At 39.1% G+C, this 16,941-nt stretch overlaps 1 protein-coding gene across 2 annotated transcripts in view; it reads left to right on the forward strand.

The window, feature by feature from the left end:
• Positions 1-16,941, forward strand: part of LOC110951183 (protein phosphatase 1 regulatory subunit 29-like) — a 297,756-nt gene that overhangs the window by 185,811 nt on the left and 95,004 nt on the right. For both annotated transcript variants that reach the window (XM_051945089.1, XM_051945090.1), the window contains one exon: positions 14,097-14,144. The gene's annotated coding sequence lies outside the window, so the exon portion shown is untranslated. The remainder of the gene's footprint in view (positions 1-14,096; positions 14,145-16,941) is intronic.

Below are 16,941 nucleotides of genomic sequence, written 5' to 3' on the forward strand. Positions count from 1 at the left end.
TCAAAGAGCATCGCGTCTGCTCTGCTTCCTCGTAGCATTTTGCTTTGCAGTCATTAAATTATAGACAATCTTCTTCTTCTGAACGACCACATCCGTCTTGTAAACAGGATGGATGCAGCCCCAGCATGTCAAAGTTCAGTCCAGCTGAAAGAAGAATCTGTGAGTCTGTGCTGTCCTGCTCCACATAGGCATGAATGGGGAGAGGATTTTGGAGCCTCACTTAAAGTTGTCGCCGCCGCTGGTCGATGGTAATCTAATTAATATGGAATCATCCAAAAACTGACAGCTGAATGTGTTGGATTAGCAACAGAGAGCCAGTCCCTATAGCTCCCCGCCGTCTCTCAGTGTCCATTAAATGCCTCACATTGCAAATGCAGCCACAGACTCCATCCTCTCACTCTCTAATTAGGCTGTAATTATGAAATGCAGTGGCTGTAATTGAAAGTGTCAACTAATTTTTGTGAAATGAATGCAGTGACTGTTCCAAAAGCAGTGAGTGACACTCTTTTTGAGCCTCTCCTGAGTGTGATGACTGGAAATCTTCCAGACGTGCGTTGATGCCGCCGCTGTAAAAGCACGCGGCTCTTGATAAGCCTGACCTTTGCATTGGTGGCTGTGAACAACAAATACACACAAGCAGAATCACAGCGTGCGAGTACACTCATGCATCCAGTCAGCCTGAAGATGATTTATGGCCCGAGGCTGCCTTCAGTGAAATATGTAGCAAATTTCACTGAAAGCGCTTGCGTTGGCCCGGCACCCAATCAGCAGGTTTGTGTGGAGGGGAGTGGAGTCTAACGAGGACTGAAAGCTGATAAAGAGGCACAATATTGGGGAGTCTTTTTCTTCATGAAAGGCGGAATGATAAAATGATTGGAATTATGACAGCCCATTTAAAAGGAAAAATAAACTAAACACAAGTTTTGCATTTTTTTATTTACCACTATTAAGCCTCTGTATTGCCTTCACAACCACAGTCTTCATCTCTATTCAGTGGACCACAGAGGAGCTACATTTCTATGTTGCTTTCTGCTCTCAACAGTTTTGCTATAAACTTCTTTTCAAAATAAAATAAAAGGTCATCAGTCAGTGGCTCTAATCCAAGTAATATTAGTGCGAATGCTCTACCTGTCTGAGGTGTTCAGAGACTTCATTTCCTCTGTCGTATCTGTTCGTCCAACTAAATTATGTCTCTGTGCTTGTATGTGGATAGAAACCAGATATCTAAAATGCACATGACTGAGCATCATGGATGTTGTTTGATGCATATGGAGATAGTCTTATCAGTAGGGCTAAAATCCTCTTTCTTCATGCTGGTTATCTTGATATTATTTAGTTTTCTTCTGGATAATATTTTGTAGGAGTGTGTGCTGCAGTTGCTAGTTTCACCAATTGTTAAACTGAATGTGGTTGCCATCTGCTTAAAAAATCATGAAATACTTGATGGAGTGTTAGTGGAAACTTAAGTCAGTTGCATGTAACATTGATAGAAACCACATGTTAAATCTTATATTGATTGATAATGGCTAAAAAACACAATATAGTACATATTATTTTTGTTGGAGAAATTTAACACATGCAGCAAACAGTTTCTCTTCTTTTTTTTGTACATAGGTTGCAGGGGTTTTAAAGCAATCCGGCTACCAAATTGGGCTTTTCAGACTGATGTGAATCGATTTGAAGAAACGTAATGGGTGACGCAGAGACACTTTTTATCTTTCTGAATAACAACAGAGAACTTCCTGATTCCATTTCATTAGCTGCGCTTTCCTGAACAATGCTTTCTTACTCTGGTACATTCCTAAACTGTAAAGTCGTGCAGAGGGTTTGGATAGCTCCTGTGGATTATTCATTTCAATGCCTGGGTGGAAATGTTTCACCTTCCCAAAACAACTGTGATTGATATAAAGAAACACAAACAAGTCAGATCGTTTTATTCCATTTAGCAGAATGGAAGGTGCAGCCAAAGCATCATGTTCTGTGGAATAGTTTGGCATTGTGACACTAACTAAAGCATGAATATCATTTATTCAGACATTGTCAACTAGGTAATGATATTTTTTAGGTATTGTCAGCTCAATACAGTAAAATAGTGTGGTTTGTGAACAGCTGTAGATCTAACTATTGACGTGACGCAAAAGATAGATGTTTTGTTTTCCAGTATTTAATCACAGCAGAACATTTCCCCAACCAAAGAAGAATAAGCATGTGAGACAATAAGTCATTCTCTTCCTCTTCTTCTTCGTCGTCTTCGTCTTCTTCTTCTTCTTCCTCTTCTTCTTCTTCATCGTCTTCTTCTTCCTCTTCTTCATCTTCTTCTTCTTCTTCTTCCTCTTCTTCTTCTTCGTCTTCGTCTTTGTCGTCTTCTTCTTCTTCCTCTTCTTCTTCGTCGTCTTCTTCTTCTTCGTCTTCTTCTTCGTCTTTGTCTTCGTCTTCTTCGTCTTCTTCGTCTTCTTCTTCGTCTTCTTCTTCGTCTTCTTCTTCGTCTTCTTCTTCGTCTTTGTCTTCGTCTTCTTCTTCTTCGTCTTCTTCTTCTTCGTCTTCTTCTTCTTCCTCTTCTTCTTCTTCTATTCAGCTCTTGAAATAACATCTTTTTGTTCCTCATAGTTCACATGACATATGCAGCCCGTAGTCCACACTATAGACATGCAAATATAAAATGTCTTAAATGAAATAATCAGATCAATTTTGATATCCATGGCATGTGATATAATAGATGTATACAGGGTGATTTGTGAGGTTGGAGTTAAGCCTGAACCTGTAGGTTACAGTATAGCAAGAGCTTAATGTGGAAGGAGATAATGGAAGAAATAATGACAAAGTGAGGAAGGAAGGTAAAAGGAGAAAAGCAAAGAAGAAAACAATACCGGAGGCTGTGGCGTTTAATGTACCCTGTAACCGAAAAAGACAGACACAGTCTGGAAGAGGAGGGTGGGAGCAGAGGAAGGTCAAGAAAAATGTGGAGGAAAAAAGAGCAGTGACAGAAAGAGAGCAGAGGCTGAAGACTGATGGACTATTAGTGCTGAGAAGAGAGTCTGGTCAGAGAGGAGGCGAGAGGCATGGAATATATGGTCTATTTGTTGCTGAGACGGAGTGAGAGGGTTCCATTTACTTGTCAAACAACAGATGCACACGTATTTTCGCAAGTGTGTGGACAGTGAGGCTCACAGATTCAGACAGACACAGTCGTGCTCACAGTCTCTCCAGGATCCACTCAAGGTGGATGGCAGCCTAAAATAACTGTTTAAAGTGTTTTTTTTCCTCGTTCAAATGTGATGAAATTAAAACTACTGCATGTCCGCTCTTAAAGAAAACATATGACCAGTGCCAATGACAAATGATTATTCATAGTCATAACATTTATCATGTTGTAAAGTAAAGAGAATGCATCTCTAGGGCCTGTTTGACACAGTGACAGTGAGCAGAGCATCGCCCAAGAGCTGATTAATGTAAAATTCTTAATATTCTATGACTCTCTAATAGCTAATCGCGATTTTGTATGTGTGTGAGTTCACTGTAATTCCCATTTCCTGCCTTGTTTGATGACACATTTTCATTGGATAAAGCTCTTCTACTCAAGATGCCAACTACAAATTGTTTCTGGCTGCACAATCTGCCATTTTTAAAACCTGTAGCATCTAAAACAGGCGTAGGGATGGGCATCTTATATCCTTTGGCGACTCAAGAGTTTTTGTCCCAAATTTGTCCCTGACAGGGTAATTGCGGCACAATTCTTGTAGTCTGCACTGACCATGACACACTAATGATGGTGTTTGCTTGGATTTATGTAACATGTCAAAACCGATGGGAGAAGGAATGACTTCCTGTCTAAAACTTCACGTTACATATTGTAGATCTGGTTGGACGGGGCTGTTTTGCAAGGTTTTAGCATATTGCTATAGAAGGTAAATGTGATGTGTGGATTTGTACATGTGGAAACAACAAAGCTGAGAGAGAAAGCTGCACAAAGATGGACATACAGAATAAATCTGGGAACTGATAACTGGCAGAATTTCTGAACAAAGTCAACTGGATCTCGACAAAAGCATTAGCATGGCGCTTAAGACTTAAACCCCGCATGTATATGTGTGTTAAATATTATAGAATGCAGTGAAACAAAGCGTATGCAAACACTATCAGTAAAAAGTTTGGACACACCTTTCCATTCAGTGGTTTTTATTTATTTGTATTATTTTCTACATTATAGATGAACACCCCCTGTCAAAAGTTTTAGGACGCTTTCTAATTCATTTGAATAAGAACCTGTCCTAAAACTTTTGACAGGGGGTGAATATTGAAGATTAACACTTTTTTGTCTACAACATAATTCCATGTGTATTCTTTTATGGTCTTGATGTCTTCAGTACCACATTGGGGGCACAGAATTCTGTTGAAAACAATAAAAACTGGATTTTGAACAACATTGTCCCTTTAAAGTAATATAAGTGTACATTGCATGGGTGGTTAATAAGGCATTCGATCTGATGCACTTCAGTCCTCTGAAATTATTGCATAAAGATGTGTTGCATGGCTCTAAAATATACCAGTTTCTGACAAGCTGACCGAGCTTGTAGTCATAGAAGACACACAAGACCAGTTAACAGGTCAACCGTGGCTCTGCACTATGTTTTTAAAGGCATGTTCAAGGTTAATTGCAACGGTATGAGCACAATACTACACACTGAGATGTTCTAATTTACTAAAATGATGCTTATCGTGGTAGGAACAAAGCCAGAGCTCAGTACATCCTCACAGCACAGCCGTCCAAACACACCCTCAGATGGTAGAATTTCAGTCTCTGGGTGAGAAACTACATTTACCCAGAGAGGGTGCTGAGCTGAAACTGTTGAACTGCTGCCCTGAGGGAAAAACACCGTTGAATTCCCCTCTAGACAGCGGCGGTGATTAATGTTTGTGAGCTGAACTGGTGTGTGTGTGTGGCTGTGATCATCCCAGTGTATGTGTGTGTGCTGTGGGAGGCGTGACGGGTGGCGACTTACACATGAACCAGACAGCTAAATCGGTGGCTTCCTTTAAAAAAAAAACACCCGCATCCATGAAACCACCTTGTAGCTCCATCAGATCTCCAGCTTCCTGTTACTCCTGTCGTCTCTCTTCTTCTCGGCCACTTCTTTCTTTCTCCCTCTTCCGCCTCCATTTCTTTCCTTCATTGACCCATGAATGGTGCCATGCGCGCTGCTCTCTTGTGGTCTGCCCCTCTTGTCTGCTCTCATTGATTCAAGCTTTAAACTTTCACTCTCACTCACTTACCCAGGAGGTGAAGTTGAATTACAGTCATTACCTTGCTGTTTCTGTGCCTGCCTCAGCTTTAGACCTCTCTGCTTGCTCTTAGGGGCTTCCAGGACTCGATAGCGTTCTAGTCTAGCACTCACATTTATCGGTGGTGGAGGGGCTTGTGAGCTGGGAGCTTCTCGTTGCCATTACCACCGCCACCCATGCGGCCGACTCATCACCCAGCATGTCTGCCCCGCCGTGTCCTCAGGGTGAATCTGTTTGAGGAAGAGTTGTTTGTGAGCTGCTGTTGCTATGCAACTAAAACCTTGTGTTTAAGCTTGAAGAACATTTTCTAATCATCTGATTTTGATGCTCTCGCTCCTTTAATGGACTGAGCTGAAGATCCTCGAGCACAACAGGAAAGCAATTTTCGTCTTTTGTCATATCTGTTGAAATGCTCTATTCTTCAGGTTTACTGGTTATGAGGTTAAATGTGTGTTGGAAATGTCTGTGATGTATTTTATATTTTTACACTGTTTAAATAAAATGATCTCCTCAGTTGTAGCTGAAATACCAGGTGGAAAGAAAATGTAAAACTTTGTGTCCACCCACATAGAATCTTTTAATCCAGCAGCAGAAACAGACACTTGTTTATTGTCGTAGCTTCTCTTGTTTGATATTTTCTTCGTAATCCCACTGAACCATCTACATATTATGTACAGTGTGTGACTTTTGGTGGACGGATTGCTTTGGTTAATGTCTGCACTGCTTCTCATAAAAGCAATATGAAATGACACAGTAAATATACAATAACCAGTTATAAGAAACACACAGGTACTATTTTTTCAGCTGTTATCTTTGCTTACTTTCTTTAAGAAATTAAATGAATAAAGTAGCATATGAATAGGAGTCATTATATCTGAATAGACCTAATAAAACCAAACAAATAAACAATACAAACGTACTTTCTGTGTTTGTTAGTGGGCCACGTTGCTGGAAGAAGTCCTGATCTGAATCCCACAGCATAATGTAGATCTGGATGAGTAATCAGCTTCTTGTCTTTTTCTCAGGATATTCCTACAAAACATACTAATTTGTCTTTTTCACACAATGAAGACAAATGAATGTTTCTGCGCCTCTGCTGCTCCATCTGTTGTCAGAGAGGAGGAAGTCTTTAAACTCACAAGTCAAAGCGTTTGTTGTTGAGGGTTAAAGTTAACAGATAAACGTGTGTGTGTGTGTGTGTGTGTGTGTGTGGGGGGGGGGTGATGGCTCGGTGAAGGAAGAAACACTCTGTGGGGGTTCAGGAGTTTGAGTTTGACACAGTTTTCTGCTGGCATCTGTGTGACGTTTGGCTCTGTGGGACATATTCTATAGCCGGCTTGAAACGTCTTGTGCTTGTTTACGGTGAACAGTGGTTCAGGTTGGTTTTTTTAACAGCAAACACTCCAGAAGACACTTTGAAGTGCGAGCATTTCATGAAATGTGCATTAACTCCGAAACATAGACTACATGTTGTGGGCGTAAATAATCATAAATTTGAATTCTACTGTCAGAATTATGTCACTTATATCACCCAAAAGAGCAATAAGTAAATTTCTAAATGACTGGAAACAAAAACACATCAGGGTTTAAGTGGAAGCACAACTCTGTATGCATTTTGTTTTCTATTTATCTGTTGCTGTAAACATGAGCCACCAGTTCTATTATTCATTAATGTTTGTCATCAGAATTGCTAAACAACAGTTTAAATCATTTTCAGTCAAACTCTAAGTAAAATTATTTTGCTTATTCCTCAAAAGCAGCCTCTCTTGTTCATGAGAGTATGCTTTTTGTGCAGATCTTTTGTGTGCTTGTAGCATCATCACAGGTTTCATCTGCTGAAATCATTCCTTCTCTATAACTGATGAGGAGATCGTCCAAAGTTCCAACCTTTAATAACCAGATTCCCTTTTTGTCTTTCATATGTGGTGGCGAGACAAACTTTATACCCATCTTTTACTTTGCAAAATTGCACACCCCTGAATCCAGCAATTTGTGTGAGATAAACGCTGGTATGTATTTTTACACAGCCGTTGCTTTTGTCCGCCACCACTTACACTAAAAGTATTTTACTATGGGAGCTCCTAATGGTCAGTAGAAATAACAGAATGATTGCAGCAAGTCAAAACTGCTGTAATGCAAGTATGAGCACATGTGAATTGTGCAGCACTACAGCACAGGCTCTGTCTTGTACTGTTTTCCTTTAACCAAAACTATATTTTCCTAAGCTTAGGACAACTGGTTTGAATGCTGTGGCTGATTTGGGCAAGTTTAATGGAAGGCATTTATCTGCAGACTATATCGCCACTCAACCAGGAACTTGTTTTGAAAATCTCAGTTTAACTTGATCCAAAAACTTATAATAAGCAGTTTAAATATGATTTGAACCAAACATGTGTATAATGGCTTTTTGAAGATAACGGACTGCATCTCAAAAATATCTGCATCAGATTCCATCCCATTTCCCTTCATGTTATGTACCATTTAAAGTGCATGTTTCGCAAATCAATTGCAACCCTTTAATCAATCATATCTTTTAAAACAACGCTAAAAATGGATCTAATTTTTGCATTTCACGCCAAGCTGATGATAAATAACGGGCTAAACAGATCTTGTCAAATTAACTCAAAGCTGAACTCAGTTTGAAAACAGGTCATGGATTTGCATAATTACAGTCCACTAGAGCTGAGAGACGGTGTGGTTCATGCACGAGGATTTGTTGGAGCTCTGTCCAAATCAAGGGGGAAAGCATCTCGATTTGCAGATGGGTGGAATTCAATAGACTTGGCAGATACAAGACGTGGAATTAAATGTTTGAATGACTTGGAATAGATGAGCTGACTGTGAAGGACTCAACATAATAACATAATGTTTTACCAACTCCTCAATGTTCAGGTGCACTAAAGGAACATTTATTCAGGAGTCATGCTGCTCAGGTGTCCTTCTGTACTTCAAACTCAATCACATCTTTTCTATTTTAAATGTTTATTCATGGTTTGATTTAGTTCTTGCTCTGCTCTTATTTTTCCTCGATTTTTTTTTTTTTTGTCATCCTGATTTCCGTTAGTTCGTTGTTACTGAGGTCTTCATAAACTCACATGATGCTTTTTTTTAATGCTCTCTCTTTCTTTTCTCCTCACTTTAAATGAGCACAGAAACAAACTCTAAACTCAGCAGAGGTCCCTCAGTTGTCCTTTTCAAAGACTTTGGAGGGGGAAAAAGCATCTTTGAGGCATGCCAGCTAACTCCAGTATCACCCACTTTCGGAGGTGTGATTTTCATTTATTTATTTATTTTGTTAGACGGGGGGAAAAAAAATACTTGAAAATACTCGGTGGTTGAAATTCCTTGAGTGGTGGTGTGTGAAGGAGCAATAGGGCATCCGCTGGACTGTAGATAACAGGCTATGATCTAAACCATCGCCCAGGATGAGCTGCTCCACACCTCAGTTACAGTCTGTCTCAGTTGTTTCCTCTCCTGCTGAGAAAATTCTCTTTGTGCCTCCATTAGCTGGAAGCTACTTCAGGATAGCAGTGCAACATTTTGCTGTGTGTATCCCTTCAACACTGAGGTTAGATACAGCAGACTGAAAGAGCCAAACGTGAGAATGTGGGAAAGTTACTGTGTGTGGTGTTCTGCTTCTGTTCCTGTAGCGTTGTTTAGGATGAGCCTTTGGGAAACAACTGTAGTTTATTGCAGTTCTTCTTTTTTTTTCATCCTCCACAGATTAACGCTGACAAGCAACACAGGAATTGTGGATGACACTAATGTTTGATGTTCATTTAAGAACTTTATGTATGAATGCATGCTGGAATGAGGAGGATTTCACTTGATTGTGGTTCAGTCCAGTTATATTTCTCCAACATAATTTGCTGCATGCAATAAAAATATTAGACTTATTTGTGTCTCTTATGAGACGGTGTAATTATTTAGCCACTATAATGAAATTCAAACAAAATAATCAGTGTTAAATCCCTGCTGTGACAAAACAACAGGTGGTCTAATAATTATTTCCAAAGCTGTATTAATACGGCTTTAAGCTGGTAATATTGCACTTTCCTCACGTTGGGAATCATCCAACAAGTCCTCAAATTCATACGACCACATCGGTCGTATGTAACGTGCACCGGAGTACGACCCATGAGAGCGTATTTACATTAGTGCTCCTACGGGGAAAAGGAACACATTACGGGATTTAATTCGAGAAACGGCTTTTCCCTCGCGTAACGGCTTTTTTCCTCACTTTCCCAGCACGGGGTTAGGGTTAGGGATAGGGACAGGGATAGTGTTACATAAATGTTTGTTCATGGTGACGTTTCACCTGCAACACCGGAGTGTCGATATTTACTCAACCGCCAGAGGTCACATAGTCAAAACGTAACACTGGGTCATAATGCGGGCGTGTACAGACGACTTATGTGGTCGTTTTTGGTTTGAGGACAGGCTGGAATCATCACAGACAGACTTTCATATGATCATGAATAAAAAATCACTCTAATCAAATAATCATAATAAAAGCAGCAGTTATGCAGTGTTTCATTAGACCCACTTCTGTGTCCTAAATACCCAAATCTTTGATAGTCTCTGTTTGTAATGCCGTCTATAAATCTCCCTCCTGTCTGTCCTCAGCCTCTCATGATAGAAACACAGCCATGTGTACGAGCTTCAAAGGCACCAGACCTGTTAGCATTAACGTGTCACTTCACACAGTCTTTGAACCTCCTTTCTCTTGAGTCATAGTCTTCTATCCCTCCTGTTGTACAACCATCTCCATCTCTCACTGAGGACTTTGTTCCTGACTATACTCCCTCACCTGGAAAGCCTGTTATTGTTTGAAGACTCCCATCATGGGCTCGATTTTCTACAACACGGAAACAATGCCTCTCAGACCACTAGAATTACAATATGCTAAAGGTTATTGTGACACCATTTAAAAACAGTGTGGGCTGAGATAACTTTGATGCCTCTATCGGGGTTATTTTTCAACATTTGGAAAGCTTCCTGCAGAACTAAACAGATATTCTACAGCTGCTGGCAGGTAAACTGTCTTTTATATGTGAAATGAGTGGATTTAATTGCATCACAGTCTCTTTCTTACTTTGACCAAAGCGTTTAAAGAGTCTAACCATCACTCACCAGGTTTGTTGTGTCTGCTAGCACCCCAAACATGGAGTTGACTAAAAATATATAAAGCTGTCCGTAATTTTTGTTTCACTTTCAGAGCACAGGACAGCAGGATTTAGTCATTTTAGGGCTGAAAACAAACTCTGTCCAACTTTATGTTCACTGTTTCTCTGACTTTGTTGTTGGTGTTAGTGGTGGAAGAAACACTTCAGCTGTTTTGTTCACCAAACTGTTAAAATCACACAGTTAAAATTACTGTCAAATTCCTGCGTTAGTGTTATATTGGAAAGTGAAGAGCAGACCAGGTTTTATCAGCACAATGCTCTGACATTTACTTCATGTCTGTTCAACATGGAGCTTTTAATTCTGATGTAATGTTTGACAGCTCATTGAAACGCATGGCAGAATGTTTTATTTTATGAGTAAAAGCTGCGGGGCTGTCCACGGTGCTCTGGTCATCTCATCAACACAACATCAGGGTCTATTTAAATTGTTAATTCATATTCAGTACATATGAGACAATGAAGCAATCTTTATTGTGTTCATAATTCGTCTTCTTTTTTCTCTTTAAAAAAACTAAAAAGTACCAATAAGAACACTGTGAAAGTACCGGATGGATAAGCAGTATTGGTAAAATAAGGAATACCGTTAAAATCTTGACAGCAACCATCCCTACTTGCCAGTATAAATGGTAGTTGTGCAGTTAGGTCTGAAAAACAAGTGTGCCTGTGTGTGTGTGTGTGTGGGTGGTTGTGTGTGTGTGTCTCCTTCCTCTCCATTCACCTCCATTCATCTTGTGTTTCTCCAAATCACCAGCATGTCGACTTCACATCTAAGTCCAGTGAAGACAAATGAAGTCAGCATTTACTTCCACTCAGTTTAACCTGACGAATGAGCTGACAGATGGTTGATTGATGGCTGATCGCTGATTCCAAAATGGACCCATTCATTCCCAACATCCCTCACCGATAACCTGTTCCGTTCCAAGGCAACATATGTGCAATTAATGGAGTAACTAAAACTCCAACATGGAGCAAAAATCCTCAAAATACAGACACCAAAAATGTCTCTTGCAACCCTCATGTGACATAATAGAAGTAGAAAAATTGTTGCATTACTGTGTACAGAAAACATCTACCTTCAGAGGGTCCAATCCGGTCCGCGGCACAACTTTGTAAAGAGTGAAAATGACAGAGAACGCATTAACTGCAGATTGTAAATTAATAAAACTATAAATTTCACATAGTTTCTCGACCATGACAAGTTGTTTTGATCAGAAAGTAGATTGCTCGCTGTTCTTTTGTTGTTTTGTGTCTCATTTTTGTAATATGTTGTCTGGCTTTGTGTTTCATTTTTGTCTTGCTTGTGTTTCCCTTCATTTGTTGTTTTGTGTGTCGTTTTTGTCCTTTAGTGTTTTTCTTGTCACACTTGTGTTGTCTTTTTTGTTATTTTGTTATTTTTTGTCTCATTTGTGTCATGTGTGTAATTTTTGGTCTTGTTTTTGTCCATTTCTTGTTACTTTCTAACTTTTTTAACCAAATTTTTTGTCTCTTTTTTTGTTTTGTTTCCTGTTGGTTGGCTCATTTTTTGTCATTTTGTGTCTAATATTTTGTCTTATTTTTGTTGTTTTTTTAATCTGTTTTTTTGTCTGACTTTTGTCATTTTGATCATAAAGTAAAATATATCGTTCAGTTCCAGATATCTGTGACTAAACGTTGTATTCCTTTGGAGATAAACTGTGATCTGTGAGTTCTAATGTGTTACTGATAATCTGAGGCTTAATATTGCTGAAATTGAATTTATTTTTCTTCAGAAATTTCAAGGTGTTCATAATTCCACAAATGTGAACATTTACAGAATGTACTTTTTGGTCCGAAAACAAAGGAAACCTGTGGAGTTGTGGTTATTTATAGGTTATTGTGCTGTGATTTTACTGCTCTGGCTCACTGGAGATCAAATGAGGCTGACTGTGGAACCTGAACTAAATTGAGTTTGACACCTGTGATCTAACTCATGTTTGACTTTCTGGTGTTTTTTTTTTTTTTTGACTGAAACAAATATTTAAAGCTCTTTTGGAAGCAGTGATCTGTCATTTGATGTATTGTGTGCCCCTCACCAGAACATATGAGAGCCTTGAGTTTCTCCAGAATATAAGTATTATGGTATTTTTGATGTAAGCATTACTTGCAGCTCTAATGACGAATTTTTTAACTGCATAGAAAATGATGTGGTAACATAATAACTGCACCCTACTTGTTTTATTTATTTTTAACAAATAAGAGCTTATATTGAGGAACTTCTTTTTTTTTTTTAAATGTTAGAATAAAATGCTAATGCTTCTCATATTGGCTTTAGACCACAATCTGTCACAGCAATTATTCAGTGTCTTCTTCTGGATGCTGTTTTGGAAGCTGCCAACTCCAACAACTACATGCTTAAGAATTTATAAGTAGGTTAATTCAGTTATAATGAATCAACATTGTGATTTGATTCTGTGATGCTTAATGTCTGCTGCTGGAGTTCACTTTCTCTTCCAAGTAGTCATACACTGCCCCTTTGGACACATGCTGTACTGCAATATCTGGTTAGTGTCATAAAGGGTTTATTTTAACTCAAATTATGATCATTTCCACACATTACCCAAGAAAATGAAAGTCATAAAATAAAACTGAATTCTCTGTCTCCTAGGGAAACATCTTGTGCTAAAAACCACCTCCAACCTCCTTATGAAGTGCTTTTAACCTGACTCTTTGACACAATGGCAGTATTTAACAAGCTGGGGATCATAATGGGTTGACTGCACAGCATCCAAGTGCAGAGGTTTTTTTTCTTTCTTTTTCTTTTTTTTATTTGTAAAGCAAGCTATGGTCTGAAATGACTAAAATTGACCCTTAGTGTTTTGGCCATTTGCTCCCACCAGGGGGGTTTCCAATTCACTGGAGTTGAAGCAGCAGCAGGATCAGCACCCTGGACAGCGACTGTGACACTTTGAAGCATTCACAGCGCAAACAGCTAACCTCCCCCGTTAGCAAGCTTCAGCCCAAGACAACGCTCACGCCTTCAGCCCCATCATCCCTTCTTATCCAAAATAATGTACAGTACAGGAGGACAAGTGAAGTGTTTTTAGGCTTTTTTTCTTTTGCCCTCTTGCTCTGTGCCACACTGATCCCATTACATTGATTCATACCCGGGAGTTGCTCATTGCTGCAGCAGCCTCATACTGAGCACTCAGATGGTGCTTGTTTAGGAAAGTAACACAGCTCCTCAGCATGCCTCTAAGTGGTTCTTACCCCATATCTGCATTTTTCTAACCACTCTGCTACCCCAGCCCCTCGTTTCTTTCATCTTACATTAATGTGCTCTTGATAATGAAAAGCATCAGGCTGTTTTTTTTTTCTTCCAAATGTCACAGGGTATTATTAAGCTACTGGTTCACATATGAGCTGAATCTGTTATGTGAAAATCTTGATTGTGGCTTTCTGTTTTGTTCCTCCATGTAAAGCCTCCCCGGCTGCTTCATTTTGCACTTGGCTCTCTTTGATGCAGACAAATGCACCAATCAGGAATACTCCCTTCTAGTTTTCTTACACTCTTCGCTGTGTGTCAGGCAGAGACCTGCCCCTTCTTTGGTGAATGAAACTCCTGCTGGATTCAGCTTGTTTATTTATTTTTCTCTCCTTTTCTGTTTATTTCAGGCTTTCGGCACTGACAACTATCAGATGATCTAAGAGCATCAAATCAAGGTAATTATTCTCATTGTTTTATGCTCTGTAGCTGATGCATGTTGATGACGCACGCACACACACACACACACACACACACACACACACACACACACACACACACACACACACACACACACACACACACACACACACACACACACACACACACACTTGTGCACCTTAAAGGACATATTTTGCCATCTATAGGAAGAGTTTTAGTTCAAACAGACACTATGTTTCCATGGTGCACACACTGGTACTGGTATCAGCAGGTCAGTGCCGATGGTAGCCAGAGAGTTTATCTTTGTCACTGTGTCCTTGACCAAAACACACGGGGCTGCAGCTGCTCAGAGGGCAGTGATTCCACAGGCTGCTGGTGACATTAATAACAGGCTTGTGAGAGTTATTACCAAAGGCAGAAAAATGCAACTTTGCACCTTTTGTTCACATTTACAGTTGTTAGATGTTGCAAAGAACTGCAGGGCACAAAAATCTCATTACAGCAGAGGTGAATTAGACTATTTCCATTGTTTATCTCACAGGTTTTAATTATTTCACAATCGGGGAAACACAAGAACAATACACTTGAATTTAAAAATACATTATTTGATTTTGACAGAATATACAAATAATTCAGCCTCTTATTGTTATTGCTCTTTTCGTGTGTGAGTGTGTGTGTTTGTAGGGATGTAAACACTGTACATCATTTTCCTTGAGGTAATTGGAAATTTCTAACAAAACACTTATTATATATAACCAACTGAAAAGGATGTTTTTCTCCCTTTGTGCAGAGGTTTTCTATTACTTGGGGAAGAAAATTTTTTTTTAATTACAACACTTTTTGAAATAACACTTCGATAAGTCCTTCTTTTCTTAAATATTTCAGTGCCTCTGACAAACCTTGGGTTTTATCTGTGGCACTAAATAGCAGACAGTTATTGTCTGTGTGGCCAGCTGGTTACCCATTTTGCTTATAGTGGAGTTCTCTTGGCGTTAATATAAATTTTAATATAAACGAATGAGTCAGCTGGTCCAAAATGTTCTGCTCTTATATTTAAATAGCTTGAATAGAAAGAGATGGAAGTTTCAGAAGTGGCCCTGACTGTGTTGTGCAAATATCACAGAATCTGCATGCTTCACTGCTGCCACATGATTTAGTGCTTTAAACGAGCACAGTTCTTTTCTTTTACAATCTTAGTGCCTATGTGATAAGTGAGTCCGCACAACAAACCACATGAATGTAGGACCGAATTAAGACTGCAGTCTAATTACGACGTAGATTAGCATTAGAAAAGCTTGCGATCTTTGAGCCCACTGAAATGCAGACAGTGTTTCTGTCCTTTCAATCGAGGAAAAAAACAAATTTAATAAAGTATTAGATATTCCGGTGGCAGGATCACCCTCAGACATACATACACTGTGGTGTTTGTGTCAGAGAAACATCGGAGGTGAGTGGGCAGGTAGAGCGCCTGCAGTCTGTTTATCTGTAAGAGTTGATTGTAAGAAACTAATTAAACTCACACAAAGAATGAAGTTCTCAGTAGGGAAAAGCGCACAAACCTAATGATGAGATATATATTGTGTAACTGAAAAACTCATGCTGTAGAACAATGTCAAATAATAGAGACCAGAGACTACAGACTCCTCTATCACAAGTCTTTAGAGACGTCTGTAAAACACGCCGTATTTCCTAAAGAGCCTTATGAAGTGATGCTAAAACAACTACCATACTTTTTGGTGGTTTGTTACATCCATTGGCTAGAGGTGGTTTTAATTCCAGATAACTGTATCAAGATGTTTGTTCTAAAGCCTTTGATTTTAAAGCACCAGGTGTCCTTTTGAGCCCATAGATAGGCTCTATGATAGGCCCCTGTTGAACTCCCTCAGTGTCTAAAATACATGCCAGTAATGAAACTTTCTCTGCTGGTGTTGTCATATTTATTCCTTTTCAGGCAATACATCATATTTTAGATGGGTATGATGGTATTAAAGAAAACGGAAAAGGTTGCTGCAGATGAGAGAAGCTGCTCTTTAGGGTTAGGGTTAGTTTTCCCGAAATCATGATCCTTAACAAAGCCTAACCAAGTAGTTTAACTAAATCTAGCTAGAATGATAAGCAAACTATGGGACACAAACCCCAGTATCCTCTCTGAAGGTGGTGTGTTTTATTTATGCTGCCACCTGAACCAGCATCTCTGTATAGCTTTGGTTTTACACTCCCCTGTGGAAACCGCTGATGTGAAGTTGTTATTGTACTACTTTTCTAGTCTGTGGGAGTCGAACTCAGTTGTTGTCCGTCCAGATGTCCATCACATTCTCATGAACACGGTGTATTTTGAGGGCCTGAAGGGCTTTGAGGATGAACTGATTAGAATTCAGTGGTCAAAGGTCTTAGACAAAACATTTTTTTGTCCTCAAGATACAACTGAAGATTTAACTTATAGTACGGTCCATAAATTTTTGGAGTTTGAGACAGTTTTCAGCATTTGGGCTCTGTGCACCACAGCAGATTTGAAATTAAACAATCAAGATGTGCTTTAAGTGCAGAAGCTTTAATTTGAGGGTATTTACATTCAAATCAGGTGATCGGTGTAGGAATTCCAATGCATTTTATATGTGCCCTAAACCTTTGTAAGAAATAAATAAATGTGGAAATATAAAGAGAAATAAATAAATAAATAATACTTAAATAAATAAATGTGGAAATATAAAGAGAAATAAATAAATAAATGTGGAAATATAAAGAGAAATAAATAAATAAATATGGAAATATAAAGAGAAATAAATAAAAGGAAAAAAGATAAAAGCAAAGACA

Source organism: Acanthochromis polyacanthus, chromosome 3 (assembly GCF_021347895.1).
Source record: "Acanthochromis polyacanthus isolate Apoly-LR-REF ecotype Palm Island chromosome 3, KAUST_Apoly_ChrSc, whole genome shotgun sequence".
Taxonomy (NCBI): Eukaryota; Metazoa; Chordata; class Actinopteri; family Pomacentridae; genus Acanthochromis; species Acanthochromis polyacanthus.